The sequence below is a fragment of the Pseudoliparis swirei genome, chromosome 11, assembly GCF_029220125.1.
Source record: "Pseudoliparis swirei isolate HS2019 ecotype Mariana Trench chromosome 11, NWPU_hadal_v1, whole genome shotgun sequence".
In the NCBI taxonomy this organism is placed as follows: domain Eukaryota; kingdom Metazoa; phylum Chordata; class Actinopteri; order Perciformes; family Liparidae; genus Pseudoliparis; species Pseudoliparis swirei.
The window spans coordinates 15,839,664-15,848,154 of NC_079398.1; positions in this window are offsets into that span (position 1 = coordinate 15,839,664).

An 8,491-nucleotide genomic window follows, 5' to 3' on the forward strand; every position below is an offset into this window, starting at 1 on the left:
TAGCGGTCCACTGTAGGTCTGTGTCATTCTCTCCTCTCAAGGTGAGTTCAAGCTCTTCAAGTTTTTCAGCCAGGGAGCATCGGAACTCATTTCTTGTGCTGGTATCCTTCAGACGGGCACAGTCTAGCGTCTCCCACTGTCCCCACGTTTCCGCATGGGGGGGCGTGCGCTCATGTGGACTTTGGCCACGATCATCCTGTGGTCTGTCCAGCATTCTGCACCTCTCATGGCCCGGCATATGAGAACGTCTTTGATGTCACAACGTCTCACGATGACATAGTCAATCAGGTGCCAATGTTTAGAGCGTGGGTGCATCCATGATGTTTTATATTTGGTCTTTTGCTGGAAGATGGTGTTGGTTATGGTCAGGTTGTGCTCAGAGCAGAGTAAGTAATCTCATGCCATTTGAGTTGGCCTGACCAATACCATGCCTGCCAAGCACTCCTTTCCATATCCTGTCACTCTGCCCCACACGAGCATTGAAGTCCCCAAGGAGGAGGATCTTGTCGGTCTTGGGGATCCGGTGGAGAGCCTCATCCAGTGACTGATAGAATGAGTCTTTAACCTCAGTGTCGGATGGCAGTGTTGGCGCATACACACTAAGAAGTGTAGCAAAGCGGTTCTTCGCCAGGGGGATACGGAGGGTCATCAGTCTTTCACTGATGCCCACAGGTGTTTCAGTGAGTCTTGGTAGCAGTGTGTTCTTGATGGCCAGTCCCACACCGTGCAGATGTTGTCCACCTGGGGGATAGCCTTTCCAGAAGAAGGTGTAACCGGACCCTTCCTCTATCAGCGACCCTTCATCAAGGAGCCTGGTCTCGCAAAGTGCGGCGATGTCGATGTTGTAACGCCTCAGCTCGGCCGCAATCAGTGCTGTTCTTCTGTGAGGTCTTTCGGTTCTGCCATAGGAGTCCAGGAGGGTTCTTACGTTCCATGTTGCCAGTTTTAGGTTTTGGGTTTTTTTCTTCTGTTTCGACCGCAGAAGTGGAATGACCCGACAGGTGCGGTAGCCTGTCCAGGTGCGAGTTGAGTGGGCATTTTTTAGGCCACCTTTTCTAGGCCCCTCCTCGGATTGAGGTGAGCAGTGTGGTCCCTAAATAGGGGCTGCTCAGTCACACAGGGTGCTGCCGAGATCAGCTGCCACTCAGTCCCAGCTGATAGCGACCAATATCCTGTGCCGCTGACGTGCAGGGCTCTGACTAGAAGCTCCCAGTCTATTCAAACCTGCTCCCGTCGCCAGTTGCCCCAACGCCGCCAGTCTTCAACCAGATGTGGATCCAGAGTATTCACCGTGGTCAGAGGTGGATACCTGCAAAGAGATTATTTAGAGTGCCGTTGGAGGCGCTATCCCCAGTAGCACTATCTTCGCCATGGTGAGGTAAATCTGGTGGCATGGGTGAGCCCAGGACGACCAGTTCCCCATCCTGGCTGCAGGAGGCTGCCGGGTCCTGGCTGTGTTTAGGCCCGCCTATTGCGCACCGCCAGCGCATTGCTTTTCTGTCGGGGTCTGCTCCCTTAGCCCTGCCTCAAGAGGCTAACCCACAAGGCAGTGGGGCTATTTGCCCATAGCTGGGGCAGTGGTTGATGGGTGCCAGGGCGTGTCCACCTTGTGGTGGGCCTGCACACCGCATCTCTGGGGCCCACTGCTGCTCCGAGATCCCCTGCAGTTTAGCCTGGGACCGCAGGGTACCCAGTTACCATGTGTGGCCACGAGGAGGCACTGCAGGAGTCTTGGTGGTGGAGAGGCTATGTACTGGCAGAGGAGACTTACGCTCTCGGCTCCTCTTTTCACCCCCTATGAGGGAGCTAGCCAGCGGCGGTAGCTGAAAGCAGAGAGTTGCAAGCAGAGGGCAGCATGCAACATGCAGCATGCACTAACTACAAGCACTTCTGCACTACTGCACTAGACGCTTCACAGCCACCCTGTGTGATCACACACACACACACACATACACATACACACACACATAGACATATACACACATACCCCGACACACAAACACACACACACAGACACACACACACATACACACACACACACACACATGGCCATTGAAGCTCATCTTCCACCCAGTCTTTAATCCAGAACACCACAGCCAGGAGACGGCGTGTTGAGAGGTGCTGAGACTCAGTGAAGATGGGGGGGGGGGGCAGTGGGGCGGGGGTTCCTGGAGCCCGTGGGGGGCCCTCGGCGGGTCCTGCGTGGCGGTCGTGTGAGGACAATGTCCTCTCGGTCTCTGGAGTCTGAACCACAGCTTCGGGGAAACCAAAGGCACATGTGGCTGCAGCTGGTTGCCATGGCAGCAGCACGGCAACAGCGAGTCCGGTCTCCTGACTTCACCTGTTGAACCCATCTGGGCCAGGTTTGTGTCCGAGGAGTGGACGTACACAGGTTGTCAGGTTGGCTTCTAGAACCAGACGGGACACGAGAGTTAAACATTGTCTCTTTTCATAGTATTTTTAAAATATATTGTAATTATTTATTTATTTTATTTTATTTATTTTATTTATTTATTTTATTTATTTTATTTATTTTATTTATTTTATTTATTTTATTTATTTTATTTATTTTATTCATTTTCATTTCTATTTTCATTTCTATTTTCATATCTATTTATTCATTTATACATTTTCTTTAAAATTGTATTTTTTGTTTGTTTTTTGTATTGTTACATTTATATAATTTTATAAATATATATTATTTTGTATTTTTTTAAACTATAATATCTATTAAATATATGAATATTTTGTTTTCATTAACTTTTTAATATATTTCCTTAATGTATATATTGTTTGTATTGTTATTTTTTATTCGGGTCAAATTTGTTACGAATTTGATTAAATGTGAAAAATTCACAAAACATATTTATATATATTTTAAACCTCTATGTAAAAAGCTTTGTTCACTAATATATTTAATTACTAAAATAATTCAATAAGAAAGACTTATGTTTATCGTGTTTAAGTTTCTAACAGGAGATAAAATAATAAAATAATAATTCCGATGTGTCTGGACTGCTGGTCTAGGCACAGATGGCAAATAAAAAACCTTGAACCTTGAACCTTGATAATGAGATATAGTATAATCGTGTTAAACACCGGAAGACGAAACCTCTGGAAACAAAGTTAAACTTAAATAAGTTATTCTCATTCACCTGAATATCCATAAACAAGTCGTTTCATAACTCGCTCAGACCCTCAGAGTCTGGACCCGAGCCAAAAACCAGTCCGACCAATCAGAAGGCCGGAAGCAGACGAGGAAACACAGCAGACGTAAAGACGGAGAGAAAAAAGAAAAAGATGAGTTCAAGACATCAAGAGAGCCAGAAGAGACAGAGACATGTGGAGAGAGGGGGGGTGGTAGAGAGGGGAAGAACGAGGGGGGGGAGAGAGAGAGGGAGAGGGAGTAATCAAGGGGAATCAGGAGCTTCCTCTGTGGACCCAGAGGCCTCTGCTGATTGGACGGTTTGTTTGAAGAGGTCAAGTACATCAGAACCTCGTTAAGAGAGGAGGAGTGTGTGTGTGTGTGTGTGTGTGTGTGTGTGTGTGTGTGTGTGTGTGTGTGTGTGTGTCTGTGTGTGTATGTGTGTGTGTGTGTGTAAGAGAAAGAGAGTCTGTGTATTGATAGAGTCACTAAAAAGGAGTGGAGAGGAGGAGCAGGAGGAGGATCAGATAGAAGGAGGTCCCTCCTCACATAGTTAGGGCGCTGGCATTCACTAATGTATCACAGATGTACAGCAACGGCTCCCTCTCCCTCTATCCCTCTATCTCTCCGTCTCTCCATCTTTCTGTCTCTCCGTCTTTTTCTATCCATCTCTCCGTGTGTGTATGTGTGTGTGTGTGTGTGCGTGTGAGTGTGTGTGTGCGTGTGTGTGTGTGCGTGTGAGTGTGTGTGTGGGTGTGTGTGTATGTGTGTGCGTGTATGTGTGTATGTGTGTGCTTGTGAGTGTGTGTGTGTGTGTGCTTGCATGTGGGTGTGTATGTGTGTGTGTGCATGTGTGTGTGTGTGTGTGTGTGTACTCCTCATCGTTAGTCAACTTGACCTCGTGTGTAGAATCGACGGAGCTCCAGATTTGGTGCGTTACCGTATTCAGACACCAGAGGACAGCACATGCACTGCATCATGTCACATGTCCCTCTCATTAACAGAAAAGATATATATATATATATATATATATATTTATTTATTTATCAGGGAATAAATAAATGTAGCTGAGGAAAGATGTATATATATATATATAAATATATATTATATATATATATATTTACATATGTATTTATTTATATATAAGGGAATAAATAAATGTAGCTGAGGAAAGATATATATATATTAATATATATACATGAATTTATTTATATATGTATATATATTCATATATATATATATATATTTAGATATATTTATTTATTTATTTTTATACATATCTTTTTGGCATATATATATAAGGGAATAAAGAAATGTAGCTGAGAAAAGATATATATATATATATAAATAAAGGAATAACTAAAGTAGCTGAGGAAAGGGGGAGTAACCGAGGTGGAAGGAGGAGGAGGAGATCTCAGAGACTTTGTGCTGTGTCACCGTGCTGCTGCTCTTTGTTCGATCACTTCCTCGTGAAGACGCTCTTCAGACTCTTCATCACTTATCAGGCAGCACTGCCTCCATATCTACATATACATCTCTGATTTAATCTTTATATGAACTTGCTCTGGAATCTTCATTTACTTTCTTCCATCCCTTTATATTATAAAATATATTTCTCATTCATGCCACTTCATACCTCTTCTGCATTATAGTTTAGAGTGAAAATATATATTTATATTTTTTTACTCCTCCATAAATTAAGATTTTACATTAAAGACATATGAGCAGTTCATAAAGAACATTAAAGCAAATCTCAAGGACTGCATTCTTTCATCTACGTAATATTTCAAAAATCAGGCACATCTTGTCTCAAAAAGATGCAGAAAAATTGGTTCACGCGTTCGTTACTTCGAGACTGGATTACTGCAACTCCTTATTATCAGGCTGCTCTAATAAGTCTCTTAGGTCCCTCCAGTTGATCCAGAATGCTGCAGCTCGTGTTCTCACTAAAACTAAGAACAGAGATCACATCATTCCTGCACTAGCTGCTCTGCACTGGCTCCCTGTAAAATCAAGAATCACTTTTAAAATTCTTCTCTTAACCTACAAAGCCTTGATTGGTGATGCACCATCATATCTGAAGGAGCTTGTAGTACCATATTGCCCCACTAGAGAGCTGCACTCACTAAATGCGGGACTACTTGTAGTTCCTAGAGTCTTAAAAAGTAGAATGGGAGCCAGAGCCTTCAGTTATCAAGCTCCTCTTCTATGGAACCAGCTTCACCTTCAGTCCGGGAGGCAGACACAGTCACCTCGTTTAAGAGTAGACTTAAGACTTTCCTCTTTGACAGAGCTTATAGTTAGGGCTGAATCAGGTTCACCTGGTCCAGCCCCTTGATATGCTGCTATAGGCTTATAGCTGCCGGGGGACGTTTTAGGATGCACTGAGTACCTATCTCCTCTTTTTTCTCTCCTTAAGGATGAATTTTCATCTCTCAATCACACGTTACTAACTCTGCTTTCTCCCCGGAGTCCTTTTGACTTCACGTCTCATGGGGTCATCGGACCCTATGAGACGGCATAGATCCTATCTGCCTGATGGATCATCGAGGTCTGGGTCGTGGAATTCCTGCTACCGACGACGCCACTGTCCTGTTGAGACTCCGCCCACTGTTGAGACTCCGCCCACTCCGCCTCTCTACCGCCATCTGCCTGATGGATCGTGGAGGTCTCCATCATGGAATATGCCTACTATGAACTATTCATACACTCTGTCACATTCATTGAATGTATTTTAACTCTAAATCTGTCCTTCTGTACACATTACATCTATTGTTCTGTCCATCCTGGAGAGGGATCCTCCTCTGTTGCTCTCCTGAAGGTTTCTTCCATTTTTTTCCACCTGAAGGGTTATTTGGGAGTTTTTCCTGATCCGATGTGAGGTTTTGGGGCAGGGATGTCTATGTGTACAGATTGTAAAGCACTCCGAGACAAATTTGTAATTTGTGAAATTGGGCTATACAAATAAACTGAATTGAATTGAATTGAATTATAATAAAATAATACAACAATAAAAGAATCTACTATCAACATCTGAAAACCTCGAGTACATCTTTAAAATTAATGTTCCGAGGAAACCTTCGCTGAGTCACGTGCACATGCACACTCACCGCACCTTTACACACACATTCCTTAATACAATGAATCATCGGGTGTGAATCACATTCCTGGAGTTGTTAGCAACAACAACAACACAACACCTCACTGTAAATGATTATGCAGTCTATTGTCCATAATTAGAGAGATTTATTATTTTACTTTAACAGTATTTAAGGTGATTTTTTATTATTATTAAAAAACCTGCATAATAACTAGGGCTGGGCAACGAGTAAAAAATTTAATCGAGATTAATCGCATGATTTCCCTGATTAATCACGATTAATCACGATTAATCGCATTTGTATACGCAAAATCCAATAATTAATTCAAAAGTAGTGTATAGCGTATACTTCTATTTTAAATGTTCTGCCATATGAATGAAAGTGCCATAACATTTGTTGTCCCTGTTAGAGTGAGACACCAGAAAACACTTTCAGTGCAGTTTGTCAATTCCTAGAACTTGACACTTATTTTAAATGTACTGCCATATGAACTAAAGTGCCATAAAATCTGTCAGGACATTGTCCAACGCACTGTTATGCAGAGACACTGTGACAGAGCGCTGGAGGCTGTGCGCGAAGCAGGGACGTGATCACAAGGCAGTTGTCTCACAGCAGCGATCATCTCTGGTGCACTATCTGTGCTCAGTGTGGTGACTTTATTTCACACATTCCACTGTGCAACTTCAGTAAAGTGTCCCGCGCACGTTTCAGCAGAATGTCTCTCCTCTGTTTTCATCAGTCAGGGAATGTGAATGGGGGGGGGGGGTGCTGAGATTAAACATCTCTCCTGTTCTGCCTGTTTTGTGATATACATGCCTAAAAGGTACCTAATATTTCTAGACTGAAATAATATCGGCATTATAATTATTATAACTATGAGGATTTTTTTAGTTGCCTATTTTGTGGAGCCCCCTCAGGACTTGGTGCCCTACGCACAGCGCGTAGTGCGCTATGGGAGCGGCGGCGCTGGTTGGAGTGTATAGCATGCCGCACAAACAACAATGAACTAGTGGAGGCGGCGAGGTGCTCCGTGTTGCCAGATTGGAGATGGTGAAGTATTGTACCAAAGGCTCAACATGGTTGTATTTGGAGGATAATTATCGTGTATCTGGCAACCCTGAGATCGGTCGACCAATGACTGTTCTCTATACTGTCAGAGCTCACGCAAGAAGGTGGAACGTAAGGGAGATACCATTTCCAAAACTTGTCAGGGGTAAATACTAGTTTATGAAAACCCAGAGAAACACAAATATCCGACGAAGCAAAATCCCGGACGTTTTTGGAATCCCTGCCGGTCGCATTTTTTAGGTCTCAAAAGCAGGACATGTCCGGGGAAAACCGGACGTCTGGTCACCCTAACTAACCGGCCTGCAGTCTGAAGCTCTCCACTTCGCTGTGGCATTGGTTCGCTTCTCTTGGTTCATCTCCTCCCTGCAGCGTCGTCTGCCGAAGCCTCGCTCCACTGTGTGTTTGGTTGTATGATTTGCTGGCATCAACGGTGTGTTTAGCATTTAAATGATATTTAAGACTGGAAGTACTCCGGTGATAAGACAATTCATCTTGGCAGTGGTTACATATGACTTTGTTTCTGTCGACTCCGCCGTCTTTAAGAACTTTAAATTGAAAATGGCCATTTAAAATCTCCGTACTCTTCTCCATGTTTGTTAAACCGCGAATGACTTTCTTTTCCGGTTCCGCAGCAATCAGTAGCAGACTTTTACAAAATAAAAGCCTGTGAGCAACACACTTTTACAATAATAAAATAAATAATAAAACCTGCGTTAACGCGCGATAAAATAATTGTCGGCGTTAATTAATTGATGCGTTAACGCAAGATTAACGCGTTAACGTGCCCACCCCTAATAATAACATGATAATACCTTCATAATAACATAATAATACCTGTATAATAACATGATAATATAATAACAGGATAATACCTGCATAATAACATAATAATACCTGCAAAATAACATGATAATATAATAACAGGATAAAACCTGCATAATAACATAATAATACCTGCATAATAACATGATCATATATGATCATGTTATGCAGGTATTATTATATTATTATTAGGGATGCACCGATCTGATCGGCGCCGATCCATATCGGCCGATATTCCCATTATCGGTTTTGATCGGCGTTCTCAAAACGGCCGATCAAAACGGCCGATCATATGACGTAACATCTGCGAGAACTATCAAATGTTTCAATCGCGGCGCACCGCAACGGAGACGAT